Below are 17,946 nucleotides of genomic sequence, written 5' to 3'. Positions count from 1 at the left end.
CATACTGGGATCACCTTAGTAAGTGTGCAAACTTTTTTGTTACATTTGATTTACTCCCATAGTTGATCACCAAGCTAGCATTTGGCTAAGTGCCACCCTCTCTTCTAAGACTCCAAGTCAAGCCCTGAGGGACAGGAGTTGAAGACCAACCTCCTCCATCTTCCTACACAGTGAGAAGCACAGACAACTTGTTTCCTTTGCATCTGCTAACCTGACCATTTAGCTGTTGTTCGATTATTGCTCTTCTCTTGTTTCCAGTTTGTCTCATGGAGGAAATAATACTGGGTACAGTCAGGAATTCCACATTCCAATCCCTCCTCCACCATTTAGAGCTGGTGGCCTTGGGCAAGTTCCTTTTTCTCCCTGAGTCTTCCCATCATTATATGTAGAATTGGGACCAGAGAACATGAGTTCAACCCTGTGGCCCCTTTCAGCTCTGATATTCCCAGGTACTGAGCCTTGTCTCCTCAACCAGAAGCGCTTCAAAGCCAGGGCTGGTACCTTCCACCTTTTTATCAGATTCTGCTGACTCTGCCGCTCAGCCTGGCTGGGCTGGCTGAGCCTAAGACAAAACTAAGCATATGCCGTTAGTCTCTGTACTCAGGGATCTCTATGATAAGGAAAGGAGATGAAACTTCTGAGACCTGAGGTCTGACATACTATCCATTAACCAACAGTTCCAGCTGTAGCTGCAAAAAACAGTGTCTCCTCTGGGAACCAATAACACAACACAACAGCATGACCCTTGTGTCTTTGCTCCTTGGTGAAAAATCTCTACAATCCTGCCTGGGCCAATCAAGTTTGCAGGTTGATCTGTGGCTTTGATGCGTTACTTGTGCCTGTGTTCCTCTGTGCAGTCAAGGAAAAGTGTTCTCTTGTAGTGAAAGGGTTGGGGGGCGGGGGGTGGTTAAACATTACCACTAACTTGTGCTGAGCTCTTTACAGTCATTACCAATTTAATTCACACAACAGCACTGTGATGCAGAAGATCTTGTCCTCATTTTACAGACCTGGAAATTAAGGTCCAGAAAGGTTAATGATTTACTCAAGAGCACACGCTTTCTGTGCCAGATTCACAATCAAATCGAGGTATGTATGATTACAAAGCCTCTTAGTTTGACATCATGAGGTATCTAAAACACAAAGTGATGCCAACTTTTGACCAAAAGTTGTTAGTTGCTTCTACATACATGAGTTCTAAAACCAGTGTGCCACCTGAATTGCCACGTCACTTAAACTCTCTTGGGCATCAGTTTTCTCATCTGCCTTTTCAAATTCTCTTCACAGAATCTTGCAGGAAAAAAAGGTAAATAATATGTGTAGCACAATACCAAAATAGGTTAAATACAGTAGATTTGAAAGAAGTAATTGTGACCATAATATTTCCTGTCCAAGCAGGGAGGAGAAATTCACATCGTAAAGAAAATAATCTGAATTGTTAACATACATCAGGTATTCTCTAAGTTTATTTACATTTTTCATCTGATTTAAGTTTATTATACTATTTAACCCTGATTTATTATCTGATTTTAACCCAGAGACATATCCATTTTACAGATAAGAAAATTAAAGTTGAGTGATTTGTTGAAATCACAGGGGCAGTTGTGTCTGACTCCAAATGTTATTTGAACCATAGAGCCACCAGTCTTCAAATACTCTGTATTAGTGGTCCCTGAAAACTCTGGTCCTCCACCACACCATTTACAAATTGAGGAAGGAATTGGTAGACATACTTGGAGGCAATGAGGATAAACTGAACCATCTAACAGATAATAATAAAGACTTTCAAAGTTCTCTAACTTTCACCTCACTACCTGTTCAGTTTTAATTCAAATTCCTTGACTTCTCAACCGTCTGATTAAGCCATTGTTTTGTTCATTGTCATTTGAACATAAAGTGTAATCTGGCCCGTATATGTTTGTGCTTCTGCTGCAAAGGAGATGCTAAGCATACCAGAGAACTAAACAAATATTAGCTCCACTACCCTTTCTCCGTGATATATCTCCTCTAGCTACCTTGTACTGTCATTAAACATTGCCTTGTTACTGAATCTTGTATATTTCCTTCTCCAATTATACATTAAACACTTGCAAATAAGTACCAGTATCACAAGAGTTTTATGTTCCCCAGAGTGGCCCATCCCCATTCCAAATGCTTATATACAATTTCATTTCTTGTTCTAAAGATACCTCTTTTGAACCCCAGGCTGAAGAGCTGGTAGCGGACAGGACCTAGCAGCGGGAGGCAGAGTCAGCTGTCAGCGTTCTTTCATGTGTGGTATGTGTGGAAGTCTCTGACAGGCACACCCACCTGCTCCCCAAGACTGCTCTCCCTGCACTTGGAAAGCTGTGGGCATGCATCCCCATTTCAGCTTAGGGGAGATGAATCCTTGGCCTGTTTCCTACAGGACACCATCCCATCTGTCTTGCTGCCTTACACTCCACAGAGCCCTATGCTGAACTGTTCTCCTTTCTCCCTCTACATTCCCAAGTGGATGATCTTCCCTGCTGCTCCATACCTACCCAAGACTATTCCATTGTCAAGGACTCAGCTCAAGTTCCACCTACTCCTCAAAGCTTTCTCTGATCCGACTAACCCTTGGAGATACTAAACCCCTCGGGCCCCCACTACAATTCAGCACTTAGACCTACATGGCTGGCTGCTGCTACTCCTCCCCTGGTTTTCATGGGCTCTTAGAGCATCTTTCACTCCATCTCTTGGGATCCCCATGGCACCCATCAGAGTCTGGTCACAATCAATAATAATGTCAATGAACAAACCAATTTTTGCTAAATCAGAGAGTTGGAAGGTTGATTAGTTTGAATTATAACAGGCACATTAAGTCCAACATAGAGGGCCCTGGGTTTTATCCTTCTCACTGTGGACAGAAGACCTCAGACCAGAAAGGTGTCTGCTATGGGGCTGTCTGCCCCTCAATGTCAGCCTTCTGACCTTCATCTTCAGGGCCGTGCTGCTTCTGCCAGATGCAGTAGATGTTCGAAATAAGCATTTGTTTCCTTGAGGCAATTCTCAATTCACATTTGAACTCTGTCCCACTGCTGCCCCTATGCCAAAGCTATTCTACCCGCCAAGAATGTCCCCTTGTTCTACATCTTCCATTGAATCCTAAACACATACTCTTTGAAATCTTTCCTGACTATACCCTAGGCCTGATCACACAAATAGCAAAATTCCATTTGGGATCATGTTCCAACTTTGGCTGCAGAAGAATGCTTTCCATTTCAGCAAAGCACGTATCCGTAGATACACTGCCCACTCTCCCAGGGCAAAAGCCACATCTCAGAGCAGGCCTTTCCCAACCAAGTGTACCAGGCACAGTGGCTCACACAATCTGCAATGCTGATATTTTAATAAATATTTGTGGATCAAAACACCAGTCGTAGTAGAGCTCTAAAGTATAACGAGTAGAAAGGTTCACAGAGATTTCACATCAAATCATCCCTTTTAGTCAGTACTATTAATCAATACTTTTTTAAAAACCAAGGTCTTGGCCAGGCGCGGTGGCTCATGCCTGTAATCCCAGCACTTTGGGAGGCCGAGGCAGGCGGATCATGAGGTCAGGAGTTCGAGACGCAGCCAGGCCAACATGGTGAAACCCTGTCTCTACAACAAATATAAAAAATTAGCTGGGCATGGTGGCGGGTGACTGTAATCCCAACTACTTGGGAGGCTGAGGCAGGAGAATTGCTTGAACCCAGGAGGTGGAGGTTGCAGTGAGCAGAGATCGTGACAGTGCAAGACTTCATCTCAAAAAAAAAAAAAAAAAAAAAAAAATCAAAGGTCTCATTGCTCAAATAACAATAGGTCACAGAAAGAGACACCAACAACTGTACAGGACTTGCCAAGCAGATTTCATTAGTCTGCTACAAGCACATTGGTGCTCCCACTGCTTCTCATGGGCTACTAAGTTGGTTCCATCAAATTCAGCTTCCCCATCTCAACCTTTCTCCAAGCCACAAATTCAAACTCCAAGAAGCTCCTTTCCACTGACAGAACTGAAAATCATTGGCAGATAAAAGAAATAATGAAGAAATTGCTGTTTACTAAATTTGGCTAACAATATTGCATGCTCCTTTTTCATCCCAAATCCTTTACTAGATCCTGGGTTAAAAGCAATTGCAGCATTTCAGTGGCTTAAAGAGGCTTCCTCTTCCTAAATATCCAACCAGTATGCTCCCAGGTGCTTCATCAATCCCACAGAACTTTTACAGTACCTTAGGCCAAAGCCCAATTTCCTTGATCCTACTCCAACCCAAATCAAAGGCTCTGGTTTTGCAGACTGTGGGTCACCATATCTGATCTCAGAATCCACACAAACCAACCCATTAGCTATTATTGAACACAGGCTGCAATGTGGCTGGGCAGACCAGGTGCTATGGGGATGGAGAGGACACCTCAGGAACCCAGGCATGGCCCTAGACTTCATGATCTTTAGAATCTACATGGAGAAATGACATCCAGCCCACTAGATCCATGACATGAGTGAAGTATCCATAGCAGGGTTTCCAGATGCCACCTGACAGGAAGCAGCAGCAAAGTTCAACTACAGAATATATTCTGGACTTCCTAGAAACTGTCTTTCTCTGTTCCATCTCCCTTGATTCAAGTCAGTTATTTTACCAAAGAGAACCAATTCAAAACAGATGTGCGTAATGTAATCCCTTTCTTCCTTCCGCATTGCTCTTAGTGGTATGTCCTCACATTCAGCTCACCATTGCCTCCTCTCCCCTTCCCTGTAGTCCAAGACTGACTCCACTGTTCTAATAAGTGCTCCCCCCAATTCTATTTACCCCAGGGCACCACCTTCCCTTTCTGTAACTCTTTCAACCCATCAAACATTTAGCAAAGTGCATTAATCCTCAGTGGGATTGGTTTGGACAGTTGTTGGCTGCGCCATTAAAGGGGTTTGAGGAGCTCTGACCTTTAAGAAATCCTTAACATTCCTAGGACACCTCTAGCTATACAATCACAGAATTTTAGAAGGGACACTCTATACCACTCCAAACTTTTTTACTGTACAACAGTAGAAAGGCAATGTAGCTTGTCCCACATCATATGCTAATAGATGTGAGCCCAGGCTGCTTTCTGCCTCAGCCTTCTTGACCTCTTAGGCCAACTAGTTGCACCCGGCCTCCTCTGCCTTCTCTGTTTTCCACTGTGGCCAGGCTCACTCCATCACTGAAGAGCGGAAAAGCACTTGGACTTCAGCAACAAAGATGACTGTATGGTAAAGTGCCAAAATGAGCAAGATGGACAAAAAATACAATTGGAATTTTCAGAGAAAGTCAAGGGCTATGTGTGTTAGAGTCACAGTGAGACTCCAGTAGGCACTATTATTATTAACAAATATTTGATGATTGAATGAGTGAATCGGTGACTGAAAGGATGCACATGTGGTAAAATATGCTTAACTCTTAAACTTGAAGGGAGAAACTTTTGGGTGATTACCCCTGAAAGGTAGCCAAAAATATAAAAAGCAATTATTATTGGCTTAAAGTAGTTATTATTCACACTGTCTAAGGGGCCCTCACTGTGTTGCTTCATAATGCAGAGTGTTAATACACCTTAAACAACATTGACTTTCAATATTCTATCTCTTCATAAATGCTGTGATTCATTCAGGAAACAAAAAATCATTCATAAATAAGGTTCAGGGCTGTGTGGGAAAACTTGTCCCCTTTTTCAAGGGCTCAGAGCTTGGAGGGGGTAAGTGATAACAAACAGCAAGGCAGCACAAGCGGGGTGCCTTGCTCTGGGAACTGGGGATGAGGAGCTGAGAGCTGGGAAGAAGGAACTAGTTAGCCCCCACAGAGGAGGCTGGGTGCAACTAGCTGGCCACCTGGAGGTGACAACACAGAGACAGCTGAGGTGTGGAGGCAGGAAGATGTTCAGAATGTCCAGAGTCAGTGAAGAAACCAGTCTGACAAGACAGCCTGGGGCATATTGCATAAAATTGGGGTTCACTCGAGAACACTGCAAGGTGCCTGCTGCAGGCTGCCAGGCAGGGCAAACCAGCTCTCATGAGAAAGGGTAAAAGGAGGGACACAGAAGAGTCAGGGAACAAATGAGCTGTGAAGAACTTTCCTGATTCTGGAGAACTTACTGGATTTGCTGGGACAGCGGCAACGCTGCTATTAGTTCTTTTCTTTAGAGGGGCTAGAAATTCTGTCCTGAATGCCATTGCTTAAGTATTGTGGTTTCTTGATGGAAAACCTCCCCCTCATTCTCTCCACTTCGCCTCCCCTCCCTGTGTGTTTGCACATCTTTTTCCTTTTCTCTTGCTGATCCTTAACTCAAAGAGCATTTCCTGAGCACTGGGACATCTTTGAGTCCAACTGGATACCACCTGAGACTTTGAGTCTCAAAAAGCACATGGCATAGTAGGCATCTAATAATTCAATATATACAGTTATATGGACATCAGTTGAATTATTAGAACACGAGGAGCCCTTGTGGGCATTTCTGACCATTCCAAGGGGTTATTAATTGCTGGGCTACGGCAACAATAATCCCAGGCACCAGTTTCCAGGAGGCAGCATGGAAATCCTCCCAGAGTTCAATTACAGAAATTAGCTGGTATTATTTAATCCTCATAACCCCCATGAAGTAGGCAGGGTAAGCATCTTTATCTTTATTTTACTGATTAGGTTCTGGAGGCTCAGAGAGGTTAACTGACTTGCCAGGGGTCATTTAACTGGGAAGTACAGGGACACGATCCAAAGAGGATCTTGTCACTTCAGATGTGAGGCTCTTCACACTTTGCCACAGCCGTCTGGCCCCAGGTTGGCCACCAACTTGTGTCATTTCAGACAACCCAGTGTATCAGTTGCCTCATCCTCTAAACGGAGATAAAATGCTTATCTGGCCTTCCTCCTTAGGAGAATCAAGGGGGCGGAAGCCATATAAAGATATTTTTGAAAAGAACAAAATGCCATGCATATGAAAGGGGGTATTTTTGGTGGGAAAAGATAAGTTGGATCAAGGAAACATTTTCCCAAGCTAACAAAGTTCTAAAACTCTTATCTGCTCACCATTCATCCCCTATTCCTCCTCAGCACTTGGAGTGGCAGAGCCTCTGCCTACCTGAGGGTCAGCTCAGCTGGCTTTGCCTACACTTGTTCTACCTGGGTCTGCTGATCATTAACCATCATGGGCTCCTGGGAGGGGGTGGCAGCTACCTCCCAGAGGATCCTGTGGACTTCAGGGCTGCTCACATTCTTTACCTGGTATCATTTGCTATGAACAGGGTAGGAAGTCAACTGCTGGTTTCTAAGCTAACGGCCATTAAAAAAATAATGGTTCCTCGGTCGGGGGCGGTGGTCCACACCTGTAATCCCACCACTTTGGGAGGCTGAGGCAGGTGGATCACCTGACGTCCGGAGTTCAAGAGCAGCCTGGCCAACATGGTGAAACCCCGTCTCTACTAAAAATACAAAAATTAGCCAGGCATGGTCGTGGATGTCTGTAATCCCAGCTATTTGGGAGGCTGAGGCAGGAGAATCACTTGAACCCAGGAGGCAGAGGTTGCAGTGAGCCAAGATCACGCCACTGCACTCCAGCCTGGGCAACAAGAGCGAGACTCTGTCACAAAAAATTAATTAATTAATTATTTAATGGTTCTTCAACCTTAGATGGTACCCTCTAATGGGCAAAAAAAAAAAAAAAAAAAAAACCTTCTAAAAACAGCTGTTCTGGACTGAACCTACAAAACTTCTAAATCAGAACAGTAAGGACCAGAAGCTTCAACTCAGTGATCTACAATTACAGTCCCCCAAAACCTTCTCCAGCCCCAGTGTGATGTATCTCGGGGGGGCATCAAAATCTAATAGAAAGTTCAGTAAAAAGGGAAAACGAAAACTCAGAGCTAAGCAAAAATGTAGATTGGCATCATCTTTCTGCATTCACGAATTATAGTCTGTGGACATCCTGGTGTTTTCTTTCCCGCACTTTTCAGGTATATGGCAGGCCAAAGTATGTGCAACTTCATGAAGAGTTTGTAAAACACCAGGGTTGCCTTTAAAAACCACTCTAAAAGAAGCCCAAACTTATGGCCCAAAACCTTTTGGGAAACTCACTAGGTTTCAATATATGCCACAGGATAGGAATGGAATTGGATTGTTTTGCTCCCTTCACAGGAACCCCAGGACCAGACAAAATGATGTGCAGCAAGACCTCTGTGAGGCTTCCTTTCTTCAACCCAGTGCTGCTAACCCTCCAGGGCAGCCTCCTGTGCTCCCACCACCAGCCTCTGGTAGGGCTCTCACATACACTGAGTCCCCGAACAAACTCAATAACACCATCCCATTTTTAAAGCACTGCAACTCCTCCTTACAATACTAATGTGTTCATAATAATTTGCCCCATTCTTCTGGCAGGAGCAAAACTGAAGCAACTTGAAATGCCATCAGCAAAAAGTTATTTATTTCCCATTCCTGAGCATCAGAGAAAACAGGGTTTCATTGGCTGGATCTGCCTTCAATAGCTTTCTGGTTTCAATTTAAACTTCAAGTCTCCAAGGAAAAAACTGGCATTCTGGGAGGTCCAGGCCCAGCCAAGTTTCAGTGTCTCCACAGGAACCCAGAAAGGATGCCCCATCCAGCTAGCTATTTCTCATCTGCTTCCTTTTGCATACTATATAGAAGCTTTGGAGCAGAGATTGAAGTACAACTAAAAATAATGACCACATTGAGAGAACTTTCCTCTCCTAGAGGTACACTTTTGTGCCAGACAAGTATCGATTCATCCCCTAGAGGAACTCAAAGTTAACAGGAGAAATGGAACAGGGAATCCAGGGGAAAGTACCTACCTATTTATTTCTTCTTCAGCAAAATCCTGCCTCCTGCCTCTCCCCACTCACCATTTTCAACTAAATCCTAAAACACTCCCAAGCACTGTTTCCTTTTTCCCCAACCCTCATTTAGGTCAGGTGATTTACAAAGTAGCTCACTCTGAGCAAGGCAAGTCCATGACCAGAAGCCCTTATGGCAGCAGGGGCTGTTGGGTTAACTTAAAGATACCTCTAGGTTCCCCTGTGTGATGTCCAAAACTGGGCCTTCCAGCAGAGCCTTCCTATGTAACATTCTGATGCTAACGTACAAAAGATCAAATTACAGCCCTTCACTTGCCTAGCCCTTTCATGAACATATAAGGCAGTTGATATTTTCTCCCAAGCTAGAAGTGGCCCCCTTCTTAACCGACGCTACTGCCTCTCAGACACTCCACCTTATGTTCACTGCAAGCCATCCCCTCCCCCACCTCCAGTTTGTTTATTCCAGAGATACATCTATTTTCCCAGCTAAGAGAGACGAGTCCCTTTCCCTCCTCTGGCTCCCGGTGGTGCATTCGCTCACCACCTCCTCCCCCAGCTCAGCTCAGGTTACTATAGTGGCTAGCAACTCCCACAGCCCAGGTCTAACACCAACTCAACTTCCCAAGACCAATAGTTTGTTTTGGTTTTGGTTTCGTCCCCTTAACGGGGGAGGAGAAATCGTGTGCCAAGCAACACTCTGGGTACCCGGTCTCCATATCTTTTGGGGCTACATTCCCTGCCGTTTGCAAATACTCTGTTTAACCACACTTGATTTCTTCCTCCTCTTCCGACTTTCCCCCAAACACTCTGTCTTAATACCCTTTTCTGGGAACAGGCAATGAGACTAAGCACAGGGGAAAACACAGCACCTCACCTTCGCTCTGACACCTGGGAATCCCTCGTCAGAGCAAAAGAGCTCACGCCTCCCTCAGGGAGTTTAAGGATGGTAGAAGCCACAGAAATCAGAAAAAAAAGGGAGGGAGTGACCTGGGATGGTAAACTAGCTACATCTTAAAGTGCTACAAACTTTCTCCTCCCTCACACGCCCCTGTCTGGTTGGCTCCGCCTTCCCATCCCAGCTGGGGTGTGCAAAGGAAACTCTCCCCGGAATGCCCAGGTCTGGTACAGTGTTGAAGATGTGGCCTTCACACAACACCGCCCCTCCTCTCCAAATACCTCTTCTCTACCCCATCCCCTTTCTCCCACGACACACACATGCTTTGCACGTGAAGATGAGTTTGGATGGGGCACAGGAGATATACCTATTTACTAAAGGAGGGTAAGAGATGGTGCCAAATCGGCAGATAGTTTTGGTGACAGTACAGAGACTTCAAGAAATTAGTTTTTAGTATAAATCTACAAAAAAAGAAGAAAAACAGGATGAAGAGTGAAGGAATGAAAAGAAAAAGAAGGAAAAAGATGTAAGAGAAAAACAATCAACGCCAGTGGACTCCAACTAAACTTTAAGGGGAAAGGTGTGGATAGTTGGCAGGAGGTGGAGTGTAGGGGCTGGAAGGGAAAGGTATCTGCTGTAGAATTCCAGAATAAACTGCCCTTTTGGAGGAGAGTTTCTGCAGGGATAAAGAGACACACAAATTGCCCTTTTAGCGTTAGATGTCAACCGTGAGATTATCAGGACAGTTTATTTGAAACGGAAACGAATCGGAAATCCTTCCCACAACAGTCCTTTTAGACAGATACACACCCTGAGAATCCAACACAGACACACATAAAGAATAAATGCAGCATCAGGGGGCAATAAGAACTCCCCTTCCACACTCTCAATACCTCTAGCCTCATCTATTTCCAATTGCACAACTTTCAATCTCCAATGAAAATATTTCCAGTTGGATCCGATTTCAGACTTGTAGTAAGCGGTCTGGATGGGGGGGGGGGCGGGGGGAATAGGTGCTGTACTGTGCAGGGGAGGGGGGCTGGAAGACAGTATTTCGGCAGTTAACTTATTTTTTTAGAACCAGCATGCTCTACCGATCAGAAATTGCTATTACCCAACAATGCTTCCATCACAAACAGACACTGAAAACAGCATCCCCGTTATCACCATCTTGCCAAAGATCTGCCCGGTCCAGTTTACCTGACTTTGTCCCTGCGGAACTTCTCAGACAGTATTTCGGTCAAAGAGATAATGGTTTGGAAGACAAAAACAATAAATCGATACCGAAGGGTTCCCTTTCCGGAGTGATTTCCCACTGGAAACCACCGAACGGGGAAGCCTGCCGTTCATTCCCAAGCCCACGGCTCCTCTAGAAACGCACACAATGCGTGCTTTCAAAAAGGCGTTCGTCTGCTTTTAAGGGAATTCCTATCTTTTCAGAGTCCCAAAACCAGAGAGCATAAGAAAGAGACTCAAATCCATTGATTAAGATTTTTAAGAAAAAGACTAACACACAGGCACAACACAAGCACACACCAACCTTCGCCGGCTGGACCACTTCTTGCCTGTTCTTCTTTCTATTAACGACACGTTAGATTCTGATACATTCCCCCCCCAAAAAAATCCAACTAGGTTACAATGTAGCTCTCTAGCTCCACTTAACCTGCAAGTTACAAAGAGAGAAAAAAAAAAATCCTGCCTTCCCACCCCTTTCCTTACCCCCTCCCCCTCCCGAGTCCACTCCACCAACGCCAAACCCGCCAGCCCCGCCAGCCGGCGGCAGGACCGAGGGAGGGTGCAAAAGGCGGGGGGCGGAGGGGGGGGGGAGATCAGATTAGGCGAAACTCAATAAGCTCCCAGCCCTCCAGCCCAAAGCTTCCACCATCGCCGCCACCAACGAGCCACTCCAATTGAGCCAGCATCGCCGCCCACCCGCCGGCCCGCCGGAATCGCGCCCATCTCCTACAACCTCGCCCGGACCGGCATCCCGCCCCCTCGGCCCGGTCTCCCCCTTCCCGCCGGGTGCAAAGTCAAAGACCCAGCAAGGCGACGTGAACTTTTGCATGCAGGGCACACACGTCGCCCCCGGTTCCGGGAGTGCGGGGGCCCGCGGCGCGGAGGGAGGCTGGGCGCCCGGGCTCCCGGGCCAAGGTCGCCGCGCGTGCTCACCCATGTCCCGGCGGCTCCGGCTCCGCTGGCCCCGGCGCTCGCTCAGATCCCGGCTCCGGTCGCTCGCCCGAGCCCCCAAAGGTGCTGCTGCGGCAACTCCATGGCGATGAGCATCTGTCAAACGGCGAGCCGCGAGCTGGCCGCCCTAGCTCGGGGGGCGCCGGGGCCCCCGGGCGCGCGGAGGCGGCGGCGAGCGGCGGGCGCCCCGGCTGGCCCCGCGCTTCCCGCCCGACTCTGCCGCCTCCGCCGCGCCACCGATTTATGGAGAGAGATATCAAGGGGGAAAATGGCGTCTCCGGAGCCCGAGGAGTCCTGGAGTAATCACATTCACACACACACGCCCGCACGCACACACACTCGCACACACTCGCACACAGGCGCGCGGCGAGCCCTGCTAATTTTAGCAGGAGCCAAAAAAAATTTTATATATATATATATATATATATATATATATATATCCCCGTCTCTCCGATCAATGCTTTTTTTTTTGCTTTTTTTTTTTTTTTTTTTTTTTTTTTTTTTTTTTTTTTTTTTTTGCTTTTCTTCAAAGGATGGGTTGGAGCGTTAAAAAATGTTGGTGGGTTTGGGCTCGCAGGAGGCGGCGCGCGGAGGGCGAGGGCGCTTTTGCTGAGCTGTGCAGTTCGGTCCGCTGAGCCCGGCGGCCCTGCCCGCCCGCTCGTCCGCCCGCGGTCGCTAGTGTTGCCGCCGCCGCCGCCGCCGCCGCCGCTGCTGCTCCATGGCCGCGCCCGCCCCGCGCCCCCGCCGCGTCCCGTCGCCGCCCGCCCGCGTCCCCGGTGAGCGCTGGAGTGGGGTCGGGCCCGTGTGCCTGCCTCCCGCGCCCTCTCCGAATCCCGGACTCCTAGTGAAAGGAAGGGGGAGGGCGCGGGCGCGGGAGGGAGGAGGATCGGAGCGGCAGCGCGGCCCAGCCGAACGGGTACCGACCGTCACCCCGCGATCTTCCTCGCAGGGGGCGCCGGCGCCCAAGCTGCTCGCCCGGAGGGCCCAGAGCCGCTTCCCAGACCAGAGCCGGGGAAGGCGCAGCCAGTAGCGAGCCCTGAGCGACCTCTCTCCCCACCCACCCCCCTGCCCCAGTGAATTTCTGTCAGTTGAAGGGAGCGGGGCTCTTGCCCAGGGAAAAGGGAAACAGTTCGTGGCCGGGGATCCGGGACCCCTTGCCGCCCCCAGCGCCCCTCCCGCTCCCCGGCGCCCTTGCGGCCCAGTGGCTCCTGCGCGCCGGAGTCCGCCGCGAAGACTGAGCGGCCGCGGGGACCGCCGCGGGCTCGGCGCGTATTCCTGGGCTCAACACTGCCACTATCTGACACAACAGGAGCAGTGTCGGGGGGGTTACTGCGCGCCCAGACGTGAGCTGTGATAGGCTCTCGAAACTGGGCGCATTTTTTTTTTTAACCTGGTAATTACATTTCACTTTCAGGGTTTTTTTAATTATTATTATTATTTTATTGTTGTTGTTAAGCGACTTGCATGCATTCAGATCTCATGTGCATTTTCTCGTTATTCAAGAGAATTGGACACTTGATGAAGGGAAGGACACGGAGAGATGACAAACGCACACTGGCATGCAGTTGTTTTCAGGGTGGGAAGAACAAAGTGGAATGTCTTCAGTTCTTACAAAATATGGTGGCATTTGTAATCTCTGAGTTTTTGTATTTGGCCTACAAAGGGGGTCTTTTCAGGGAAACAGGAATGGAACCCTTCAGAGACATGTCTACATTATAAAACAATATAGGATAGATACGGATTCGGGAAGGTCTGCAAATGGTTCCGCTCAAAGAACTTGGGGTAAAGTTGACCGAGGACTCGGATTCTGAGAGGACTCCTGTCACGTTCTTCATGAGAGTTTTAGGCTATTTGGACTGAGGAATGATTTGGAGGTACGTCGGGGGCGTTCCCTCACTGAGGCCATCAGAGGCTGCCTCCCTGCATTGGCTGCTGGTTTGAGTTCCTTCACGGAACTTCTTCGTCAAGTTTTTCATAGGAAAGCTGCAGTGAAGTGGAGTGAAAGAGACTGGGGATTGAAGGGTGAACCCCTTCCAGCCCCAATCCCATCCCGATTCCTGTCTGGATGCAGATTCAGTCTGACTCAGAACGGATAGTTCACTCTTTTACTGATCCAAGTGCTCTGTCCTCTTTTTTTCAGAGGAATGTTCTGACTGGCTAGAAACTTTTCCTCTGTCACTGCAGGACCTCCCGTGGAGCAATTTTCGATAGGTCTTCTACTATGCTTTTTTACCGCGTCATTGTTATTGCTGAGAAAATGATGCTTAGTTAGGAAAAAAAAAATAGCAGGGCACATGAGCTGATGATAGAAGTAGAGATCAAGGCACAGAATACAATATCAAAACAACTATTCTCTGTAATCAAATGACCTCTCTCATTTGCTTGTACACCCAGATTTCTGAAATCCTACACCAAAGTCCACAGAGAACTAAGATAGCATGTGGCCTATTCCCCGCGCTTTTCCAGTGGAGAAAGTAGCCCCAGAAATCAGAAGAGTTTGTCCACAAGCATATGGCTGTCTGATGTCATCCAAACCAGAACTAAAGCCTATTGCCCTAGTCGTTTCCCTTCTATAACCTAGGCATATTTACAGAGTCTTCCTTCCTATGGTGTTGTGTGGATTAGAAAAGTAGCTAAGAAAAGCACATACCTTATTAAAATTCACTGCAATAGATGATAAGTCTGTAGAATTATAGTGCAGTAGAAGTTTACCTGTGAGATCATCTATTAGAATCCCATCTTTTTAAAACTGAGGAAACGATGCACTACCCCAAGCCACTAAGTTAATTCAAAGCCAGGAATAGATGCTATGTTCCTTGACTTCTTATCCAACGTTCCTTCCTTGTATGTAGCCCATCTTTGAATCATGAGAGGGGAGAGGAGAGAAAGGAAAGGAGGGATATTCTCACTCTCTTACATATATATGAAAAAATATATATGCCTCTGTGTGTGTGTGTGTGTGTGTACAGTCACACACCCATAATAATGTTTCAGTGAACAACAGACCACATATATTACTGTGATCCCATATAATATAATACTGTATTTTTGCTGTACCTTTTCTGTGTTTAGATACACAAATACTTACCATTGTGTTACATTTGCCCACAGTATTTAGTACAGTAATATTCTGTACAGGTTGGTAGCCTAGAAGCAATAGGCTACCCCATATAGCCTGAGTGTGCAGTAGCCTATATCATCTAGATTTGCGTAAGTGCATTCCATGATGTTTGCACAAAGTCGCCTACTGATGTATTTCTCAGAACACATCCCCATAGCTAATTGAGACATGATTGGAGATATATATATATATATACACACACACATAAATATATATACATATGTAAAATAGATACAATAAATATTTTATACACATTAATATTTTTGGTATATAATAATATATTACAAATATAAAAATTTTAATATATGATAATAAAGGATTTCTGAAAACTAAAGCCCCATCCCTAAACTGTACATCTGTTAATAGAATGGGACCTATATTCAAATCCTAGGTGAATGTCACAGGAATTCTTCTCATTTTCTTTCTCAGTTAGACCACTTTGTGATCATCTGAGAAACAAACCTTGACACACAGAAAGTCTGCACTTGATCTAGCCTGAAAATAGAGTCAGGCAATTTTAAGATACCCATTTCCAGGGCCCAGGAGCCCTTGAAAAAATCAAAAGGCCATCCGAGCACTTGATGGGAATGCACAGGACACACATCTTTTAGTCCCACGCAGTCTCCAGTATCAGAATCATGCGGGCGCTCAGCAAATATTTATGGAGCATGGTGATGTGCCAGATACATTAGTAGCAACTGGAGATATAAATGTGACCAAGACATAGTCCCCATCCTCACAGAATTCATGACCTAGTGGGAAAGATTGACATGCGAAGCTCTAACTACAACGAATGCACAAAAATATCAGGAAGAAGAGGCTTACAAAGTGTGTGGAGTACAGATGCTGAAGTGGTAGGAGGAGAGTGGGGTCTGAAATCATGTCTTCTTAAAATTGCTGCACATTTATTTTCTATGTGTATTTAACATACACTTTTCATTTTCCCCTTTGCACACACATGTATTTTTTTCCATTACCTGTTTTCCAACCAAATATAAAACTTATCAGGACTAGGCTGTGCCTTGCATGGACAATGTCAATAAATGTAGTTGAGAATAATTGTTCCTCTGATATCACCAAATATCTGAATTGCTGCCAACTGGGCTATAGCTCTGTGCTCTGGGCATCCATGTGCCTAACCTGTAAAATGACCATAATGATAACTCCTTTTTGTCCAAGGCCCTATGCCAGATGTACTCCAAGGATCTGCAGAATGATCATTTGCAGCAGGATTTGAGGAACAGAGGGATATATACAACTCAATGTTTGCCTCAAAGCACAAGAGCAGCTCATGTCATTTTCTTTCTCTTTTTCTTTTTTTCTTTTTTTTTTTTTTTTTTTTTTTCTTGAGATGGAGTCTCGCTCTGTCACCAGGCTGGAGTGCAATGGCGCGATCTCAGCTCGCTGCAACCTCTGCCTCCTGGGTTCAAGCGATTCTCCTGCCTCAGCCTCCTGAGTAGCTGGGACTACAGGTGTGTGTCACCATGCTCTGCCAATTTTTGTATTTTTAGTAGAGATGGGGTTTCATCATGATGGCCAAGATGATCTCGATCTCTTCACCTCGTGATTCACCAGCCTCGGCCTCCCAAAGTGGTGAGATTGCAGGCATGAGCCACCATGCCTGGCCCAGCTCATGTCATTTTCATATCTCTGAAGCTAAAGGTAAAAAGAAATGAGACAAACCCATCCTTTTTTCCTTTATAAGAAGTTGAGATCAAGCAGTGTAATCAAATGCTCAGAGCCAGTCACCTTCTATGGTGTTGATTCTCGCCTTTCTGGGAAATGGGTTAGTAATATCTAATGTAGTGATTCTCAATACTGATTATGAATCAAAATTACCTGGAGGAATTACTGATGCTTGGGATCCATCTTTATTGAACTGGACTTGCATAGACCCAGCATCAGTACTTTTAATAAAAACCTAGATGCTTCTGATATGTAACCAGCATTGAGCATAAGTACTTTTAGTAAAACCCTAGGTGCTTCTGATATGTAACAAGCATTGAGAATCACTGATCCAATTGAAAGCACATGCTCCCACAGTGTGATCAGGATATTTACAAAGCTCCTACTCTCTTAGCTAATATAGCATGCATAGGTGTCCCTAAACAAAGGAGGTGATAGCCACAAGGAACTATACAGTGAATAAGTCACATTTGGAGTTTAGGGGCCATTCTGGAAATGTAGAAATTCAGAGTATGTTCTATGCTGCAATAAAAAAGACCATAGACCAGATCATAAAGGAGACTTAGTTATAAACTTATTTGACAAGTCTCCTCATCTCTCTGCCCCACTGATTCCACTTCTGAAAAAAACAGGAGTATTTGAAAGTCTCTAAGGACGAAACCAGCCCTAAAATTTTCTCAATTTTTGATTCTAGGTCACAAGAGAGTCCCAGAAGAACAGTGAGAGCATATTGGGAACAGTCAGATTGGATGTGAAAACTTTTCTTAAATATAAGAAAAGCATCAGGAAAAATAGAAAAGAGATTGCTTGACTCTGCTCGAGGGTGGAGGGGTGGGTGATAACAAGCCCTGGTCAGCTGAGGTTATGAGGAGGCAGACCTCAGCTCAATATAATGAAAAATACTGTTATTGAACCTACATTGAGAACAAATCATTACTTAAATAATATTGAGCTCCCTGTCTTGAGAAGTATTCTAGAAAAAATTTGGGGTCTTTATTTTTTTATTTCCTCCCAACTGCAGATTGAGGGGAAAATTTTTAAAAGTCCTTGAGATCAAGGACTTTGCATTGTACTTCTGTATCTTCCCTGGATAAGATTGTACCTGGAGCCCAGTATATGCCCAGTAAGGACTGGTGGAATGTCAAAAATATTTGACAACCAACCTGATATGGAATCAATCCATAGAATGGACGCAGACCCATGGCTCTGCTCAGCCAAGTGATTTCC

General features: G+C 45.7%; 1 protein-coding gene across 2 annotated transcripts in view; it reads right to left on the bottom strand.

The window, feature by feature from the left end:
* SETBP1 (SET binding protein 1) overlaps positions 1 to 12,030 on the bottom strand; it is a 387,462-nt gene extending 375,432 nt beyond the window's left edge. Inside the window, exon 1 of one of the 2 annotated variants that reach the window (XM_031003701.3) lies at positions 11,895 to 12,030. The gene's annotated coding sequence lies outside the window, so the exon portion shown is untranslated. Of the gene's footprint in view, positions 1 to 11,265; positions 11,583 to 11,894 lie in introns of those variants that run through there. The other variant, XM_055368701.2, reaches the window with a different exon arrangement.
* Between the last annotated feature and the right edge of the window lie 5,916 nt (positions 12,031 to 17,946).

The sequence above is a fragment of the Gorilla gorilla genome, chromosome 17 (genome assembly GCF_029281585.2).
Source record: "Gorilla gorilla gorilla isolate KB3781 chromosome 17, NHGRI_mGorGor1-v2.1_pri, whole genome shotgun sequence".
In the NCBI taxonomy this organism is placed as follows: Eukaryota; Metazoa; Chordata; class Mammalia; order Primates; family Hominidae; genus Gorilla; species Gorilla gorilla.
Note: the sequence above shows the minus strand (reverse complement) of the source record. Positions and strands in the feature narration are given on the sequence as shown.